Source organism: Phyllobates terribilis, unplaced genomic scaffold (genome assembly GCF_046119375.1).
Source record: "Phyllobates terribilis strain yellow unplaced genomic scaffold, ASM4611937v1 Scaffold_1__5_contigs__length_1240528914, whole genome shotgun sequence".
NCBI lineage: Eukaryota > Metazoa > Chordata > Amphibia > Anura > Dendrobatidae > Phyllobates > Phyllobates terribilis.
In genome coordinates, this window is record NW_027362761.1 from 611,423,473 (window position 1) to 611,444,808 (window position 21,336).

At 50.1% G+C, this 21,336-nt stretch overlaps 1 protein-coding gene across 1 annotated transcript in view; it reads right to left on the reverse strand.

The window, feature by feature from the left end:
• The window catches only part of LOC141272546 (uncharacterized), a 267,040-nt gene that overhangs the window by 5,665 nt on the left and 240,039 nt on the right, over positions 1–21,336 (reverse strand). The window lies entirely within an intron of this gene.

Sequence of the window (21,336 nt, forward strand, 5' to 3'; positions counted from 1 at the left end):
CCCATCATGCCCTCAGTGTAGAAAAGTGTCCACGCAATTAAAAATTGAGTTTTAATCCTTCATTACTGCATGCAAATGAGATTGGCTAATCACAAAGACGACCACCGTAATCATGTCCTCCGTATGACTAAGGTTAGGACATCTTAGAAGGAGACTGAAATAGCACTGAAGGCACATGAAGTGTTTAAATCCTAATTACAGGCCCCAGGGGGCGGACACTGACTGTGAAGGGCCCCTGTGCAGGACTTGTATCTGGGCCCACCCTCCTCACCAAGCTGTGCGTTTTACTATCAGAACAGACACCACTTAAAAAAATAATTAACTATATATTAAACCATATACTGACCAGAGAGGCACCGGGGAGTCCTTCTCCCAATGTCTGAGAAGGAAAATCTACAGAGGTAGAAAATGGAACGATCACAGTATCTGAGCAACCTGTAGTGCAAATGGCCACCCTACCCCCCCTGGAGCTTCCCTACGCCCTGGAGCCTCTCCTACCAGCCCCCCCACCCCCGGAGCCTCCCTACCATCCCCTGGAGCCTCTTTTACCCCCCCCCCCCTCTTCCTCGGAGCTTCCCTCCCCCCTGGAGCCTCCCTACACTGCTTGGTCTATATGCAGCTGAACCTGCTGCACATGTGATATATTTAGTGTTTTGGGCAGTGGCGGATGTATGTCCTTAAAAATGTTTAATCGTTCCTTCCTGCAGTCAGTAAACCAGTCCAGGACTGCTGTCAATCAATGCTACTGTGCGGTGGGAGCACGGCCACAGCAGTGTGACTGGCAGCCGGTGTGTGCAGGTGGAGGAGACGAGGGACGACGGAGTTTTTAACCACATACATACATACATACATACATATACACACACACACACACACACACACACACGCAGTTGTGCTCAAAAGTTTACAAACCCCGGCAGAATTTTTCCTTTCTTGGCCTTGTTTCAGAGAATATGAATGATAACAAAAAAAACTTTTTCCCCACTCATGGTTATTGGTTGGGTTCAGCCATTTATTGTCAAACTACTGTGTTTTCTCTTTATAAAATCTTAATGACAATCAAAAACATCCAAATGACCCTGATCAAAACTTCACATACCCCAGTTCTTAATACCGTGTATTGCCCCCTCTAACATCAATGACAGCCTGAAGTCTTTTGTGGTAGTTGTGGATGAGGATCTTTCTTTATTTTCTCAGATGGTAAAGCTGCCCATTCTTCTTGGCAAAAAGCCTCCAGTTCCTGTAAATTCCTGGGCTATCTAGCATGAATTGCATGCTTGAGATCTCCCCAGAGTAGCTCAATGATATTGAGGTCAGGAGACTGAGATGGCCACTCCAGAATCTTCACTTTGTTCTGCTGTAGCCAATGACAGGTCGACTTGTCCTTCTGTTTTGGATCGTTGTCATGTTGGAACGTCCAAGTACGTCCCATGCGCAGCTTCCGGGCTGATGAGTGCAAATTTGCCTCCAGTATTTGTTGATAACGTGCTGCATTCATCTTTCCTTCAACTTTTACCAAGTTTCCTGTGCCTTTGTAGCTCACACATCCCCAAAACATCAGTGATCCACCTCCGTGCTTTACTGTAGGAATGGTGTTCCTTTCATCATAGGCTTTGTTGACCTCTCCCCAAATGTAACATTTATGGTTGTAGCCAAAAAGTAAAATTTTCGTCTCATCACTCCAAATTACCTTGTTCCAGATGTTTTGAGGCTTGTCTATGTGCTGTTTGGCGTATTGTAGGCGAGATACTTTGTGGAATTTGTGCAGTAATGGCTTTCTTCTGGCGACTCTATCATGGAGCCCATTTTTCTTCAAGTGCCTCTGACGCGCCCCTGGGCCTGTGTCGCGCTGCGTTGCGCACGCGGGAGCTTACCCGGAGCCGGATCTGTTGAGGGTTGTAGTCTCGTGGCGGTGACCCGGTCCGTGCCCAGGGAGTCAAACTGGACGGCAGTTTATTAGCGGTAGATGTAGTACGACTACGCCACCCGTTGAATGCAGCTTATGGAGCTGCCGCTGCAGGACAGTCCGCTGAGGCCGGTGGATGGATGGTGCAGCGGGGATGGTATAACCCCCAACGGGAGGGGTATGGCCTCAGGGCAGCCGACGTGGATGATGGGGGTAGCAGGAACCACTCAGAGACTGTGCGGTGTAATTCAGGGTCTTTACTGGTAACAACGATAAACCCTCCCGGAGTACTTGCTAGCGAACGGGGCCTGGTCAGTCCTTGAGCAGATGGGATCTCCCCTGGCCAGGCGGAGTTGTAGGCCTCCCAAACTGACTGTACTCTTCTGGCTACCTTGCTAGAAGCGGATATAAGTAGCCCACGTCCCTGAGTGTACAGTGTGGTGCTCACCCGTATGGCCGGTGACTCGGGGCCTTCTAATGGCTTCCGCTCCACGATGGCGGTGCTGGTCCCACGCGTGTGACCGTGCCTTCGGGTTTCTGGGCCTGAGGACCTGAAATCCCCTGCCGGTCGGCTTCTGCTGCTGGGTAAGAGTTAGTCCCCACAGCCTCGGACGCCGGGTCCAGTAAGAAATCTTCTCAGTCAGGGCGAGCTCTGCAGCTGCCAGCCCCTGACTTGTAGTAGTATTGCTCCCACTGAGCTTCTGCTGTTTCTTCCTATGCTGCTTCTCTGTCTCTACTCTCCTTGACTGACTAACCCTGCTTCAGCCCCGGGTTTATATAGGGGAAGTTCTTCCCCTCCCAAGACTGAGCAGGAGGTGTGGCATGCACAGGATCCCTGACCAAAGGACCTCCCACCTGCTCTCAGACATAACATTACATTACTGTGGAAACCAGACCCCTGGGGTGCCACATTCCCCCCTAGTAAAATTTAGTACTACGGGACTAAACATATTTTAGAAAAACATAACAAGATATAAACAATAATAATACAATAAGAAACACATAAAGGTGGTCACGGCATGTCCGTAACCTGGTGCAGTCTTTGAAGAAAGCAAGGTGTCCATTTCACCAAAACAGGGAGACGTAACCAGGTAGGGGTCTGTCCTACCCCGAGTCCTTAACAGTCTCTAGTCCATCCTGGGTTACGCTCCAACTATGTACAAGGATTCCCGGTAATCCACCAAGGATTCCTAAAAGTAACTGGAAACACAAAATTATACACAAGCAACAATACACAGGTAAACATAAATAAAACAATTTATACACTTCAAATCCTCCAGCGTGCGGGTAACTGGCCTCTAGTGGCCCTAGTGGACAGGGTGTAGGAGCTGTCAAGGGTAAACTGGGCAGCTGTCTACCGGCTCTTTGTCTCACTAGGGGTACGGCAGGCTCACTATAAGTAGAGGGTTGATCTTCCTGTTCTGCTTGTGTGGAGTCTTCTGCCTCCTGGACCGGCTGTTCTTCCAGCTCTACCTGTTGCTCCGTAGGTGCTTGGGATGCTGGTTGGAGGAAGGTGAGTACGGGTACCACAACTGCACCATTGACTTGAGTCCAAGACCGAGGGAAGTCCCCGAGCACAGTACTAACCATATCTTCCCTTTCCTCTACGGGTCGATGGTCTTCTTGTTCCTCTTCAGGGTTCCTCAGTTGTTCGGGACACTTCTTCAGGTGGTCCCGGGATACAATGGCTGTGGTTTCCCCTCCGTCTTTACTGATGGTACAAACCTTCGGGTTCTCGTGGCTTGAGGGCAGTACGGTGTACGGGTCCTTCTCCCACTGGTCGTCCAACTTGTGGAGCCGTCTCTTCCTCTTCAAGACCTGCTCTCCGGGTACCAGGGGAACAGCGGGAGCATACTGGTTGTAAGTTTTCTCTCGTCTTCCCCTAGCCTGACAGAGACTTCGCTCCACGCTCTCCTGTACTCTCCGGTACTGCTGCTGCCTCTCTGTGTCCCAGTCTGTTTCTGGTGAAGTGTCCTCGGGTGTCAGGACTCCCATTTCCAGGTCAACAGGTAACTTACCAGGTCTTGCCCTCATTAGGTAAGCCGGGGTACAGTTGATGGAACCTACCGGGATGTGGTTGTATAGGTCCACCAGATCGGGCAACTTCTCAGGCCACAGATTGCGTTCTTCCAGGGGCAACGTTTTTAGAAGATCCATTACCACCTGGTTCATTTTCTCACAAAGTCCATTAGTTTGCGGATGGTAGGGTGTCGTCCTTATCTTCCGGCAGCCATACAGATTGCAGAATTCCTGGAAGACCTCCGCTTCAAAGGCAGGTCCCTGGTCCGTCAGCACTTGGTCCGGGTACCCGTGTGGACGGCAAAAGTGCTGCTGGAAGGCTCTAGCTGCTGTTTGAGCCGTTAAGTCCTTGACGGGGACGACAACCAGAAACCGGGAGTAATGATCCACGATGGTTAACGCGTAGACGTAGCCACTTCTGCTTGGGGTCAGTTTTACATGATCCAAGGCTACCAGTTCCAACGGTTGCCGGGTGACGATGGACTGCAGGGGAGTCTTCTGGCTGGCGCGGTCCTTCCTTCTCAGGATGCACGGGCCACAGTCTCTGCACCACTTCTCAATGGTTCCCCTCATGCCTACCCAGTGGAATCGCTCACGCAGCAGGAACTCCAGCTTCTTCCACCCGAAGTGTCCAGCTCCGTCGTGGTATGCCTCCATCACCATGGCTGCGTCCCTCCGTGGCACCACTACTTGCCAGAGTAGTTCATGCGTCCGGGAGTTAACCATTCTGCGGCACAACTTCCCCTTGTAAAGGAACAGTCGACTCTTCTCTGCCCATAGTTGTTTGGCTTCCTCCGGAGCGTCTGGTTCAAGGCAAGCCTCCGGGCGAGTCAGCATCTCCTTCACCAGTCGGACGGCAGGGTCGCTGTCTTGCGTTTCCGCCCAGTTGTAGTGAGGTAAAGGGTTCAACGTAACAGCCTGCTTACTCCTTACCCGGTGGGAATACTGGATAATCCCATGACGGTGGAACGCAGGGAGTTCAACTTCTTCCAGTCCCTCCGGATCTTCTCCTTCGTCCGGCAGGTTGGGCATCCTGGACAGGGCATCCGCGTTGGTATTGAAGCGTCCGGCCCGGTATTTGATTGTGAACTCGTAGTTGGACAGACGGGCCATCCACCTCTGCTCCAGGGCACCGAGTCTTGCCGTGTCCAGGTGTGTCAACGGGTTGTTATCCGTGTACACGGTGAACCGGGAAGAAGCGAGGTAATGCTTAAAGCGCTCGGTGACTGCCCATACTACGGCCAGGAACTCTAGCTTAAATGAGCTGTAATTCTCGGGGTTCCTTTCGGTGGGTCGCAGTTTTCGGCTGGCGTAGGCGATTACTCGTTCCTTCCCCTGCTGGATCTGGGACAGTACGGCTCCTAGCCCGATGTTACTGGCGTCGGTGTAGAGGATAAAGGGCTGGCTATAATCCGGGTACGCCAGGATTTCGTCCCCCGTGAGGGCCATCTTCAGCTGGCGGAAGGACTCTTCTTTCAGCTCCTCCCATTTGAAGGGCGGCTTCTGGTTCTTGGCCTTCCGGGACTGGCCTATCAGGAGGTCCTGCATAGGTGCTGCCTTTTTGGTGAAACCGGGAATAAACCTTCGGTAGTAGCCTACCAACCCGAGGAACTGCCGCACTTCTTTTACGCTGGAGGGGCTTGGCCATTCCTTAATTGCGGTGATCTTATCAGGGTCGGAAGCCACTCCGTCAGCGCTCACCACGTGTCCCAGGTACTGCACCTTTGGTTTCAGGAGGTGACACTTGGAGGGTTTCACCTTTAGGCCGTAACTCGCCAGAGCCTCGAACACTTCCGCCAGGTGTTTCAGGTGGTCCTCATACGTCTTGGAATATACGATGACATCGTCCAGGTACAACAGGACCGTCTCGAAGTTTCTGTGGCCCAGACAACACTCCATTAGTCGTTGGAAGGTTCCTGGTGCGTTGCAGAGTCCGAACGGCATGCAGGTGAACTCGCTAAGTCCCATCGGGGTGGTGAATGCGGTCTTCTCCCGGTCCGCCTCTGCTACAGGAACCTGCCAGTACCCGCTAGTGAGATCCAAGGTAGAGAAGAAGTTAGCAGATCTTAAAGCAGCCAATGACTCCTCTATCCTTGGCAAGGGGTAAGCATCCTTGTGTGTGATACGGTTGATTTTCCGGTAATCTACACACATCCTCATGGTGTTGTCTTTTTTTCTGACTAAGACTAGTGGAGCTGCCCAGGGGCTACAGCTATCCCTGATCACCCCAGCCTCCTTCATGTCTCTAAGCATCCCCTTGGCGTGTTGGTAGTGGGCAGGGGGTACGGGTCGATACCTCTCTTTTATAGGAGGATGGTCTCCCGTGGGGATGTGGTGTTCTACCCCCTTGACTCACCTGAAGTCTAACGGGTGTTTACTGAACACTCTCTCGTACTCCTGAACCACCCGATAGACTCCTTGTTTCTGGTGTGCGGGACTGGAGTCAGTACCCAGATGTAGTTGCTGACACCAGTCCTCCATGTTTTTCTTAGAGCCGTTACCTTCCTCCGGGTGAGATGGAGGCAAGGGTTCCACAGATTGTATAGAATTTTGGTTAATGGTATATAATTTGGCTAGCGTGGCATACCGGGGCAGGTACACTTCCCTCTCCCCGATATTTATTATGCGAACGGGCACCCTCCCATGGCGTACATCAACCACCCCCCGTGCTGTCAAAATGGTGGGCCTACTGTCCGAGTAAACTGGTTCTACCATTGCCTGGTAATCTCTACCTCTCAGACCAATAGCTGCCCGGCACCAAATCATCATTTCACTTTTTGGGGGCATGGCAATAGGAAAAGGGTCACACATTCTTACGCTACCAATCTCACCGCCGGAGAGTTCCACCTGTTGCCGTCGCATCAGTGCCCGGATCTCTTTCTGGAGCACCCGCTGCTCGCCGGAGCTGGCGTTCTTGGCAACCTGCTGTAAAAGGAAAATCACCTCTGCAAGACAATTTTCAATTACATTAGTTCCTAGAGTTATTTTTGGGTGACTCTCATGTTTGTCAATATCTACAATGATCAGTCCCTGTGCTGCCAGTTCGACTCTACCGATTTTGATGGTCACCTCTTTAAATCCGATCTGTGGCACGGGCTGGCCATTGCTGGCGATGATACTCAAGTCGTCGTCAGGGTAGCGGGTAATATCCGAGTCATTCCAGTACTGCTTAAAGAGCACGTACGGGATGGTGGTGACCTGTGACCCGGTGTCCAGTAGGGCACTCATGGGAATGCCATCCAGTACCACAGGCAAGACTGGACGTCCTCCCACATATCTGTCGCGCCAGTTCGATGGGCCTGGTGATCTTTTTCCTGGGGGTTGGCCCTCTACCCCAGGTTGTGCCCGTTTAAAGAACAGTACCTTGCCATATGTCCGGGTTGATTGCAGCGGCGGCAGATGGGTCGTCCGTCCTCGCTGTATCGGTCACTGGGTCTTCCTCTGGCCGGTGGGGTCCTCCTTGGTCGACGCCACGGGATGTCCTCCGGTCCGGATGCCAGCTGGATCTTCCCTGGGGTGGAAGCCTGTAAAGACTGCACAGTTCGGGTTAGCGCAGCAACGCTCTTAGCTAGCTCTTGGACCTGATGGTGTAGGTCTGGAGCCGGGTCATTGTCCAAAGCCTGCGCATCAGCTCCCACAGGCCCTGCCGACAAGGGCGCCGCCTCCTGGTGGTAAGTGATAGCAGGGCGCCTGTGGGTCACAACGCCACCCGGTGCCGGTTCTCGGAGCACCCGGATGGCTCTGTCCTTGAACTGTGCAAAGCCCAGATGGGGATCCTGTAAGGCCATTGCCCGCAACTGGGTTCGGTGGGTATTACAATACAGTCCCTCTATAAACTGTTCGGTCAACAGCCTGTCCTCGTTTCCCACTCCATCAGGGTCGGTCTGCTTAATGGCCCTCAGGGCCTCTTGTAGGTTTAGTGCATAGTCCCTTATACTCTCATGCGCTCGCTGCTTGCACCCGTAGAATCTAAGCTTAATCTCGGCTGAGGTGCGGGTATCAAAGGTGTCCTTCAGCCGGGTTAGTATCCCTGCGACAGTCTTCCTCCCAGGTGGCCAGGATTTTACTTCCCTTTTGGCTGCCCCGGTTAGTTGGGCCACCAGGATGCTCACTTTTTGCTCTTCTGTGAGGGGGTACACCTGGAAGAGGTTACCCTGCATGACTTTAGAGAAAAGCTGGATATGTGACTCCCCTGAGTACTGGGGTAGCCAAGCTGCTCCCGGGATATAGGGCATGGTGAAGGGCATAACTGCAGCAGCGGTAGCGCTGGCGGGGGTTGAGGCAGTGAAGCTCTCCTCCCTATCCGACATCTTCCTCCCCCCTAGTGGACCGTGGCCTACCTTGCGATGATCCTCTTCCGTAGGCCGCGGCTCCGCAGTGGATCGTCAGGGTTGAGGACCTTCCGTCGCGCTCCTGTGACGTCGGCGTCTGCTGGGCTCCTTCCAGGACCTTACGCAACGTCCGGACGTGAGGCGGGGCTTCAGTTCTCGCGCGCTTTCGGAGTCCACGCCCCTCTTCTTCCCGCGCGGCGTCCTCAAGATGGCGTCCAATGGCGGGAAAACTCCACGGATGGCGGGAAGAAGGCAGAAGATGGCGCCGGATGGCGGGAAACTTCACCGATGGCGGGAAGAAGGCTGAAGATGGCGGGAATCTTCACCACAGGTAAGTTTGAAAAGTCTCTTTTTCAGGCACGCAGTACCCGGTGGTTGCGGGCACGAAATCCTGCCGACTACGCCAAAGTTGACGCGCCCCTGGGCCTGTGTCGCGCTGCGTTGCGCACGCGGGAGCTTACCCGGAGCCGGATCTGTTGAGGGTTGTAGTCTCGTGGCGGTGACCCGGTCCGTGCCCAGGGAGTCAAACTGGACGGCAGTTTATTAGCGGTAGATGTAGTACGACTACGCCACCCGTTGAATGCAGCTTATGGAGCTGCCGCTGCAGGACAGTCCGCTGAGGCCGGTGGATGGATGGTGCAGCGGGGATGGTATAACCCCCAACGGGAGGGGTATGGCCTCAGGGCAGCCGACGTGGATGATGGGGGTAGCAGGAACCACTCAGAGACGGTGCGGTGTAATTCAGGGTCTTTACTGGTAACAACGATAAACCCTCCCGGAGTACTTGCTAGCGAACGGGGCCTGGTCAGTCCTTGAGCAGATGGGATCTCCCCTGGCCAGGCGGAGTTGTAGGCCTCCCAAACTGACTGTACTCTTCTGGCTACCTTGCTAGAAGCGGATATAAGTAGCCCACGTCCCTGAGTGTACCGTGTGGTGCTCACCCGTATGGCCGGTGACTCGGGGCCTTCTAATGGCTTCCGCTCCACGATGGCGGTGCTGGTCCCACGCGTGTGACCGTGCCTTCGGGTTTCTGGGCCTGAGGACCTGAAATCCCCTGCCGGTCGGCTTCTGCTGCTGGGTAAGAGTTAGTCCCCACAGCCTCGGACGCCGGGTCCGGTAAGAAATCTTCTCAGTCAGGGCAAGCTCTGCAGCTGCCAGCCCCTGACTTGTAGTAGTATTGCTCCCACTGAGCTTCTGCTGTTTCTTCCTATGCTGCTTCTCTGTCTCTACTCTCCTTGACTGACTAACCCTGCTTCAGCCCCGGGTTTATATAGGGGAAGTTCTTCCCCTCCCAAGACTGAGCAGGAGGTGTGGCATGCACAGGATCCCTGACCAAAGGACCTCCCACCTGCTCTCAGACATAACATTACATTACTGTGGAAACCAGACCCCTGGGGTGCCACACCTCCTTATTGAAAACAGCCACACCGCTAGTTTTCAGAGAGTCCTGATTTTAAGCTGATGTTATTTGTGGGTTTTTCTTTGCATCCCGAACAATTTTCCTGGCAGTTGTAGCTGAAATTTTTGTTGATCTACCTGACCGTGGTTTGGTTTTTACAGAGCCCCTGATTTTCCATTTGTTAATCACAGTTTGAACGCTGCTGACTGGCATTATCAATTCCTTGGATATCTTTTTGTATCCCTTTCCTGTGTTATGCAGTTCAACCACCTCTTCCCATAGATCCGTTAATAATTATTTTGCTTTCCCCATGATTCACAATCCAGAAACTTCAGTGGCTGGATGAAAGATGCAAGAGTCTGTCTAGATCCCAGAAACTCACTCAGCTTTTATGCACACACCAATTACAAGCAAACAGGTCACAGGTGAAGATGTTACCTTTAGTGGCCATTCAAACCCATTTGTGTCAAATTCTGAGCATATTATCAGGCAAAAATCACCAGGGTATGTGAACTTTTGATCAGGCTCATTTGGTTGTCATTAAGATTTAAAAAGAGAAAACACAGTAGTTTGACAATAAATGGCTTCACCCAATCAATAACCATGAGTGGAGAAAAAGTTTTTTGTTATCATTCATATTCATATTGGTATATGCTCCCCCATCCTGGCACGTGCAGCCTCCATCCTGTTATGTGCTGCCCCCATCCTGCTCCCCCATCCAGAGGAGGAGTGTGGCGTATGTCCATACCGCTCTGTCCAGCACCATGTTGTTGAAGACACACTGCAAATGTGTCTTCACTAAAGTGGCGCCGGACAGCGCGCTATGCGCATGCACCAATTCCGACGCCGCGCTCCTCCCCCGGCCTTCGGCCCGAACAGAGGCACCGTGGCAACACTCCTTCCGGTCAGGTATGTACTTATGGTGCCAGAGATCCCAGTATGCGTTTAGTGCCTACACATACCGCGATCTCCGGCGCCATATACTCCTCTTACATGTAACGGCTGGAGGTGTTCTTCTGTCTGGAGCCAGACTGCACAGGCGCGTCACTCATTGTGCAGTCTATAGATGCTTCGGACAGATGGAACCATCCCTAATTATATTACAGATGTCCCCCAATTCGGTTAATATGCCCCATCGTAGTATATATGCCCCCCATCGTCATCCTGGTATGCATGGCACCCCTCCACCCTGGTATATATGGCACCCCCTGATCTCCATCCTGGTAAGCATGGCACCCCTCATCCTGGTATGCAGGGCACCCCTGGTTCCCCAAATCCTGGTATGCATGGCACCCCTGGATCCCCACATCCTGGTATGCAGGGCACCCCTGGATCCCCAAATCCTAGTATGCAGGGCAACCCTGGATCCCCAAATCCTGGTATGCAGGGCACCTCTGGATCCCAAAATCCTGGTAGGCAGGGCACCTCTGGATCCCCATCACGCTGCACACCAAAAAAAAAAAAAGGCAATTATACTCACCTTTCTTCCCTGTGCTCCAGCGCTGCATCCCGTTCTGCTGGAATAGTCCTCCGGAGGCCGGGGGAGGAGTGTGGCGCCGGAGTACGTGCATGCCCATACCGCGCTGTCTTCGCCATTTTGTTGAAGACATACTGAAAATGTGTCTTCACTAAAATGGCGCAAGATAGCGCGCTATGTGCATGCACCGATTCCGGCCAGAACAGAGGCGCGGCGGCAACATTACTCTGGGTCAGGTATGAACTTATGGCACCAAAGATCGCGGTATGCGTTCAGTGCCTACGCATACCGCAATCACCGGCGCCATACTCCTCTTACCTGTAACGGCTGGAGGTGTTCAGACTGTGCAGGTGCAGTGTATAAAGGCTTCGGACAGAAGGACACCTCCCTGGTTATATTATAGATATATACAGTGTTTAGGGATAATACAGGCGACATTATTGAGGCCATTAGGAGGCTGAGCACGCGCTGCTTTTAGTGGTAAATCATGATGTCAGGTTCCATTTAATTGATGAAAAAAATGTAAAAGAAAAGTTTGGTTTGTGTCACTTTATTTTGAGAACCCAAATAGTTTTATTTATCCGTCACTGGAGCGGTGTGAGGGCTCGGTTTTTGGAACGCTGAGCTGTAGTTTCTATTGATATCATCATTGGTTCAACAAGATGGTTTGTTGCTTTTTCTTTGGGACCCAAAAGACGTAGTTACTTACCGGTAACAGAATTTCTCAGAGCCCATGACGGCACCACGGAGAGAGGGGATCCGCCCTTCAAGGACAGGAAACCTACAGATAACAAGGGCGGTGCCTCTCTCCCGCATCAGTTGTTTACAGAGCATGAGAGGACCACCAGGTTAGTAACAAAAATTTTTACAATTTAAGACCTCATCAGACACACTACGTGGCTACAAACAGGTAACTAATAAGTGTGTGCACCCACACGTGAAGGGAGGGAATGTACGGGTGCCGTCATGGGCTCTGAGAAATTCTGTTACCGGTAAGTAACTACGTCTTTCTCCTTCCCCCATGACGGCACCACGGAGAGAATTACAGAGAAGTGACTCATTAGGGGGGGCCACAGCTTCCAGAACCCTTCTCCCGAAAGTAAGGTCCGAAAAAGAGGTTAAGACTAGCCGGCAGAGGTTAAAGAAGGTAGAGGGGGAAGATCAGGTTGCCGCTCTACATATCTGCTCTATCGTACCCCCGGCCTTCTCCGCCCAGGAGGTTTCTTATTGTTCTGCCATGGATTCCCTGGATTAGCACAGAAAGTAGGGTGCATAATTTCCTGACTTCTATGGAAATTGGAAGCCATCTTCAGAAGATCAGGTAGCTCCGGCCTCTTTCTCTTTATATGAGGTGCTGTTAAAGATAAAAGGTGAGACTTCGCCATCTGAACTGATTAGACATAAGTGTCATTAGGGATCTTGGCAGAGTTCCTCCATAATGGTTTATGTAAGATAAAGCTACTCTATTGTATGACAAGACCTTTACATGGTCACCATGTCCTACTGGAATGTAAGAGATTACTTATTAACAGCAATATTGCCTTGTTCACAGTTGTGGCCAGACTGCTTTTAATTTTGACATATGGCAGGACTCCTTATTCTACCTTGGGAGACTACGGCTCTTACTCACTGCCCAGTGAGTTTTGCAGCACTCGATGGGTCTGCCGATAATCTTGAAATAGTTGAGGTAAACTATTGTCAATGCCTCTTCCTTCGATATGAGAGTTGTCCTAACTACTATAATCCTCCATAAAGCCTTAAGGCTCATTAACATCTGAATGGAAGGACACAAACTGAAAGCCTAAATCTTCATTTATACGAAGAACTATTCTCAGGAATTTGATGTTTCATGTGAATTGGAACCTGATTGTATACCTCCTTAAATGCGTATACTACTATATTGCAATCTGGAACTGCAGATTCACTAGCAGTTCTTCTAGAGTCCATTTCCAATGGTCTGACTCTCAGGAATCTCAGTAGCCCCTTCGGGTTGAAGCAAACCCAGGTAGATCTGGGTTAAATAATAGCTTTACCAGTCTTGATTAGGGCCCCTGGAGAGCTAAGCACCAGAGCAGGCTAAGCATTCACCTTAGTCAGACTGCTGGAGAGCAGAGCAGATGGTATGTGTCTTGGAGCTAATCAGAGACACAGGCCAGACTCCACAAGTATCAGTGGTTACCCTGGATAAATATTGTTTTGTTTGATCAAGCTGGGTTAGCTGAGCAGTATATGAGTAGTCAGGGTCTGTCCTATTTAGTCAGTACTTGGACAAGACCAGAAATATTAAAGTTTACGACTTCTGTGCAACATGTAAAAAGCAAGAAAACTGCGCTTGATTGGACCAAACCCACAATGGCTGTATGAGCACTACATGATGCCTCTTACCTTTAAGGGTGAAAACGTACAAGGTTTATTATTAGCTTGCAAAACTAAGGAAGCGCTCTTGTTACCTGCCTCCAATCGGCATTTCACCGAGCCAGCTCTACAAGGCACAGGGGCACCCTGAAGCACAGAGACACTATGAGGTCCCATTAGGTACTAAAAAGGCACTGACAAGAGGCACCGCACCATAATGTGCCAAGAGGCACTGCGCCATAATGTGCCAAGAAGCATCGCGCCATAATGTGCCCGCGCCATAAAGTGCCAAGAGGCACCGCACCATAAAGTGCCAAGAGGCACCGCACCATAAAGTGCCAAGAGGCACCGCGCTATGATGTGCCATGAGGCACCATGCTATGATGTGATATAAAGAGCTATGATGTGCTCTTTGTGAGCGCAAAGAGGCTTATAAGGCACTGTGAGGCACTGCGCTCAGATAAAGGTTTTAAAAAAAAAGAAATCCATCTGAATGAAGGATAAACCTTTCCTTTGGGTGGTTAATCTCAATTGTCAGACTAGCCCCACCCGAAGGAGCCAACTGATGAGACGCAGCTGGACAGCAGACCTTCACAGAGACCATGTGCTGTATTAACACCATGTGCCGTCCTATGGATGGATTAAACAGACTGGAGGACAACAGTAAAAAAAACCTCAGTGTTAGTTTAACATTTACTGAGCAGATTGAGGCTTTATTTTTTTGGTAAATTCTGAAGGCTAATCATGAGGCTCCGTGCGACCCAGACATGTGGCCAACTTTAGCCTAGAGGTCTAAGGTCCAGCCGATTTTTAAAGCCCTTAGCCCAGATGGGGTCTTACAGAGCACACCCACACCCAATTTTGAGTTTTGCGCTAACATCCTTCAGCCTTCCCTAGTCCAAACAAGGAAAGGGCCCCATAACAAGGTAAACATTCACGACGATCACTCACCACCAGCTGTACGGATTCGGGGGCTGGAAAGAGTCACAGGCCTGTTCCTCCCTCCGTCCATGCCTGAGCAATACTGCTCCCACTGATGTGCAGAGCTGGAGCTGCGCAGTTCCACAGCAGCTTCTCCACTGATGCACGGAGCTGGAGCTGCCGACCCCAGACAGGGGCGCTGGTCCACAGCTGCTCTCTCACAGACATGCAGAGCTGGAGCCACCCACGGCAGCCTCTCCCACAAGAGAACGTTCATCAGGAGAGTTCATAGCTCTAAGGTGAGGTCGTGATCCACTCCTCGTCTGGACCTCCCTTCGCACACCCTAAAGGCAGGTATGCCAGACTGTAGGATCCCATCAAGGACAGGAAACCAACTGATGCGGGAGAGAGGCACCGCCCATTTTTATCTGTAGGTTTCCTGTCCTTGAAGGGCGGATCCCCTCTCTCCGTGGTGCCGTCATGGGGGAAGGAGAAAAAATATTAGAGTTTTTTTTTTCTCTTTACAGCGTTTTCTGACATATATTTTCTTATTTTAAGAGATCTTTTACTAACATAGCATTACCAAATATACATATATTTTTTTTTTATATAAAAAAAATGGTTTTGTAAATTTAGGTGAAAAAAGGAGAAATCGCTGGTCAACTTTTAACCCTTATAACTTCCTAACAAAAAAAAAAAAGTAGGTTCCAAAATTGTTCTGATGTAAAGTAGACATGTGGGAAATGTTATTTATTAACTTTTCTTTGTGACATATCTCTCTGATTTAAGGGCATGAAAATTGCAAACAGCCTTCGGGGGTGAAGGGGTTAAAGAGGCTGCCCACTACTATATCATTGATAACCTAGCCTTAGGACAGGTCATCAATGTCAGATCAGTCAGGGCTCGACACCCGGCACCACTGCCGATCAGCTTTTCATATGTCAGAGGCGGCCAGCCGAAAATGCTCAATGGCAGAGCTGCTCCGTCTTCTGATGGTGGCTGTGGACTGGGTACAGAACATCTGCCTCCTATTCAAATCACTAGGAGGCAGATGTGCAGTAACCTGAGGCAGCCACCATCAGAAGATGGAGCAGTGCTGAAATTTAGCATTTTCGGCTGGACGCCACAATGTCATGCCAGGTGTGGGAAAGACTTAGCGCAACACAGAGGGAAGAGGGAAAGGGAGCCCAGACACTAGGGAAAGGGGGAAGAGGAGACCTCCTAGTCTGGTCTAGTGTCACCCTGTCTCAACTATCGACCCTATATTGCCTCTTAACCAATCACAGCACGCATTCCTCGTCCTCTTTTTCCCTGGGGATAGACTCAGGCTAGGGAAGGGAGGAGATGAGCACTAGTTGATCTCCACTGAACTCTAAAGACAAAAAGGAATGACAAACAGGGGAAATTGCTTAGCTTTTAGACGACTCCAGACAAAGGAGCGCACATCCTCTAACACCAGAGAGAAGGAAGTACTGCTCTTGCTGAAGTCTTAACTAGGAGTAATGAATATCACCGGCAACTCCCTGTGAAACACAGCGGGTATTTATACACCCAGGCAGTGAGTTAATTAGCCAGAAGGAGGTAGCCGCTGGGTCCTAGAGACAGCCTCTAAGAAGATGTCTGTAATGCCAAACGTAGAGATCTGCAACCAACTGCAGGGCGACTGTCTGCCACCTCTGACACACCAACATCGGGAACGGCTGATCGGCGGGGGGGGCGGTTGTTGAACCCCTGCCGATCAGACAATGATGATCTTTCCTAAGCATAGGTCATCAATCATAAAGTAGTGGACAACCTCTTTAAGGGACTTGAATTTGCGATTGTCCAATCCCTTGTTCTATACACTGTGATACTATAGTATTGTATCGTATATAGCCCGGCCATACCATGTATCAGTCTGGTCTGTTTTATAGACTAGGCTAGAGCAGGTCATTAGCCGACCGCTTCTTTGCTATGCTCACAGAGCCTGTCACATCTGCAATGTGCGGACATGACTGGCTCTTCTGATCAGAGTTGTCCATGGTCATCTTCTGCAGTCTCCTGCTACAAGATGTGACTCCAGGGCACAAAAGACACTTGTTCTTCATCCCCTGACCAAAGATGTGCTCATAAAGTGGAGTATGTGATTGGCTAACAGGGGATGAGACCTCAGAGGGTGCTATACCTGTTACTGTATAAGGGGCCTCTCCTGACTCCTTACAGTGGCTGTGGGCAATGTGCACTGTCAGCCACTAAGCACAGTTCCCTCTCTGCTTCTTCTACATGGCCTGAAGAAGGGAGGGGAGAAAGGTGTCCTGTGTGACATGGGGGGTGGGGAGAAGGGTGTTGTGAAGACCCAGGGTCTTCCATGTAAAACTACTCAGACAACACAGGGTGAGGGTAAAACAGTGTGGAAATACTTTATTGAACCACCAAATAGACAAATACACATAGAACAGTCCCAACATATACCCAAGGTGTTACAGCATCACAGTCTCACCCTTCTGCTCGCTCACCTGGGATAGAAAAGCTACGACTTTGGGACTTCCAGGGCCAGCTACCTCAGCCAGTGGCCCCCTGCTTCTGGCGTGCCTCCACAGAGAGAAGGAAGTGGCAAGCTTAGGAAGCTAGCAGTCCATTGAGGTACAAAGCAAGAAGACCTGAGGGTCCCACCCTGGCCTCCCCGAGAGTTTCCATGGGGCCAGATGACCGGCTGGTCCCAATCTGGCTTCTCCGATTGTCTCCATGGGTTCCAGGTGACCGGAGGGTTCCACCTGGCAACCCCAAACAATATATCCAATGGTCCAGGTCACCTCATCGTCCCAACCTGGTCTCCTCAAAAGTATCCATGGGCTCTCTGATAGTCAGTGGAGCAGATCCGTATCTTTCCAGTCAGGGCCATATACCCTTAGGCTGGAATCATGTAGAATCCAAGTCTGTGTCTCTTTGGGTAATGCCATGATACCAAGCTGTTGGTCTGAAGAGAGTCTGATCTTTGATTCTCCTTGTAAAGTCTCTTTCAATTTTCTGTTCCAAATCTCAGTTTCAAATCTGCCTGCTACAGAGGCATGCATTCCTTAAATAATTCACATTTGATATTTCAAAGTACACATCCACAGGGCATGGGTTAGGGAGGCTATTATTCCCCAGGGCTCAGGTCTCATTGTTTGAGCACTTAGTCAATTTACATAGATGGTATAGCAGGGGGTTCTTGTAAATAAGCATCATTGTTTCAGAACCAAGAGAAGACAACAATCGGGGTTATACAAAAATACTATGTCCTTTTTGACCTACATTTACAAACCAACACAAAACACAATAGTGTATTTCTCTTGGCTTAACATATCTAGATGTCTGTCTGATTAAGATAAGAAGCTGTTTCATCACAGGTGTCCTGTGTGCCATGGGGGGTGGGGAGAAGGGTGTCCTGTGTGCCATGAAGGGTGGGGAGAAGGAGTGTCCTGTGTGCCATGAAGGGTGGGGAGAAGGCGTGTCCTGTGTGCCATGAAGGGTGGGGAGAAGGCGTGTCCTGTGTGCCATGAAGGGTGGGGAGAAGGCGTGTCCTGTGTGCCATGAAGGGTGGGGAGAAGGCGTGTCCTGTGTGCCATGAAGGGTGGGGAGAAGGCGTGTCCTGTGTGCCATGGAGGGTGGGGAGAAGGCGTGTCCTGTGTGCCATGGAGGGTGGGGAGAAGGCGTGTCCTGTGTGCCATGGAGGGTGGGGAGAAGGAGTGTCCTGTGTGCCATGGAGGGTGGGGAGAAGGAGTGTCCTGTGTGCCATGGAGGGTGGGGAGAAGGCGTGTCCTGTGTGCTATGGAGGGTAGGGCCTCCTGCAGGCCAAGCAGAAGAAGCAAGAAGCAGCAAAGAGGGACTCACTTGACTATCAGACTCAGCATGAGCAGCTTCTTTCCTGCGATGACCCGTGTTTGCTGCATCATAGAGTCAGCGGCAGTTTCAATACTGAGAGGAGAGGAAGGGGGCACCATCCAGCGGGGCGGCAGCTGCCTCTCTCTGCAAATGACTCAGGTACGGCCCCTTCCGCTCCTCTCAGTGTTGATGCTGCGACTGGCTCTAGGATAGACAAGATGTCTGCAGCTGCTCAGGCCCTCTCTCCTTTGGGGCCCTGTAGTTGCACCGGCTGCTCCGACAGTATGTCTGCCCCTGACAGGAAGGGAGCAGGGTTTCTAGAAATCAAATTACTCTTAAGTCTAATTCTATTTTCTCTAGTCACCCTCCACGACAGCACCACAGGAGGAAAGCCAAAAAATCATCCTCTAGGGAGGGACAATGGCCTGGAGGACTTTCCTCCCAAAAGCAAAATCAGTATTAGACATTAGATCTAGTCTGCAATGTTTTGAAAGGGTACGGACCAAGGACCAGGTAGCAGCTCTGCAGATCTGCTCGATGGAGGCGATCGCTCTTTGAGCCCATGAGACCGATACGGCACTGGTAGAATGTGCTGTGAACTTCTCTGGAGGTGCCAATTTTTGGTTTTCGGAGGCTCCACATATTGCCTTCTTGATCCAATTTGCTATTGTGCCCTTTGAAGCATTTTTCCCTTTATTTTGTCCATGGTGTTGTATGAACATGTTCTGTTCCTTCCTCCAGGGTCTTAATCAATGCAGATAGTAAAGGACTGTTCTTCATATGTCCAAAGTATGGAACTCCATCTCTTTATTATTGGACGGGTTTTGACAAAATGAGGGTAACAAGATTTCTTGGGACATATGGAACTCCGAAGTAAGATGGATCCAGGCGAAAATTAATTCTGTCATCTAGGATTCTTAAATAGGGTTTTTCTGTTTGAGAAAGCCTGTATTTTACACACTCTCCTTGCTGTGGTGATGGCCATTAGGAAAGCTGTCTTTCAAGATAATTTATCAAAGTCTATGATTTCTACAGGCTCGAATGGTTGGATTTGTAGCCTTTGAGAACTAAGTTCAGGTTCTAGGCTGGGAGCAGATTGAAAACTCGAGGTTGTAGACAAAAAGCTGCGATCATAAATCTTCTCACCCAGAGACGGTCTGCCAGACTTAATGTCGAAGTATGAGCTGGGGGCTGCAACTTGGACATTTAAAGAGCTAGTCTTTAGACCTTTCTCTAGTCCATTCTGAAAGAAATCCAGGATCTGAGCCATACTCGCATGTAAAAGATTCGGAGGGTTAGAGCCAAACTAGGATATGAAGGTCTTCCATATTTTATAATAGATGGAATTGGTTACTGGTTGTCTACTTTGCTGAAGTGTATTTATCACCTTATCCAAGAGAAAGTGTTGTTTGGGTCTAGAGAAAAGTATATGTCTGCGTTCCGACAAGTAGCAAACAGGTCTACTTCTGGGAGACCCCATTTCTTTGTTACATCCCAAATATTTTGACACTTAGGCTCCATTCCCCTGAGTGCAATGTCTCTTGGCTGGAAGAAATCTGCTTGGATGTTGGAAGAGCCTTTTAGGTGAAATGCAGACAGGGAGAGCACATCGTTCTGCCCAAGCAAAGATCTTGCCTGAAATTGCTTTTAGGCTTTCATGTCTTGTGCTTCCTGGTGGATTAGATGAGCAACTGTGGTCATGTTGTCTGAATATATTCTTATATGGGTTCCTTCTATCAAGTGCACCGCAGCTTCTAGTGCTTCCTCCATCGCTTTCAACTCTCAGAAGTTGGAGGAATGTAGACTGATGCTTTGAGGTGACATCCCCTGAAATGTGGCATGTGAAACTATGGCTTCCCATCCTCTTCCACTGGCGACCGTTGTGACTGTTGATAGAGGATTTTGATCCCAGGCTACTCATTTGATCAGGTTTTTGGGAATGAGCCACCAGCTGAGTGAGGCTTTTACCTGGCCTGGCAAGTGGATGGTTCTGCCTAGGCATCCCCGAGCACCCTCCCAGCAGGATAAAATGTGGGATTGCAGGCTTCTTGTGTGGGCCTGAGCCCATGCTAGCGCCAAGATGCACAAAGTCATCGAACCTGGGGCTGACATAGCAAACCTCAGAGATTTTTTCCTCCGATCCCGCAAAGATGTTATCTTGGATCGTATCTGGATTTGCTTCTCTTCCGGCAGCCGAGACATCTGGTCCTGTGAATTCATCAGTATCCCTAATAAGATCTTCTTGGTAGAAGAGATCAGATCGGATTTTTGGTAGTTTATTATCCATTCTAGGGATGTAAGGAAATGAAGGACTTCTCATATGTGACCCTCGAGGATTGATTCTAACGGGCCTATTAATAGAAGGTCGTTGAGGTAAGGGACCATGCAGATATTTTGGTTTTTGATGGAAGCTATTACTTCTGAAATAATTTTGGTGAATACCAGGAGTACAGAAGAAATCTCGAACGGAAGGACGTTGAACAGATGGTGAAGTATCTGCTGACCCTGAGCCACTGCAAATCTTAGATATTCCCGATGTGCTGGATAAATGGGGATATGGTTGTAAGTGTTCCAAAGGTCTATAGTTGCCATTGCAAAGGTTTGTCCTCTCAATGGAATGGTGATTTTAACGATTCCATCTTGAACCTCCTGTATATTATGTGTACATTTAGGGATTTTAGATTTACTATTATTCAGGGTGTCCCATTTGGCTATTTCACTAGGAACACACGGGTATAATGTTCTCTTCCGCGGTCTGTTTTTGGTACTGGCGATATCACCCCTGCAGCTAGCGATTTTTGGAGCCCGGATTCTCGAAATGCCAGGGAAGTTATTCTTACGATCTGTGGAGGTTTGTAGGAGAACTCTATCTTTACCCCGTTATGGACTGATGGTAGAACCCATTGATTCAGGGGAAGTAGCTGCCACTGGGATAGGAATCTGGAGATCCAACCCTCTACTTTTCTGTCATCATTGTTTTCCCTGACGTTGTCCCTGGAAGAGTAAGATGTTCCTGCCTCTACCTCCCTTGGGATAGCTCCAGCGTCTGGTTTTCGCCCTACATGCTGGAGCTTGATTCTGTGGG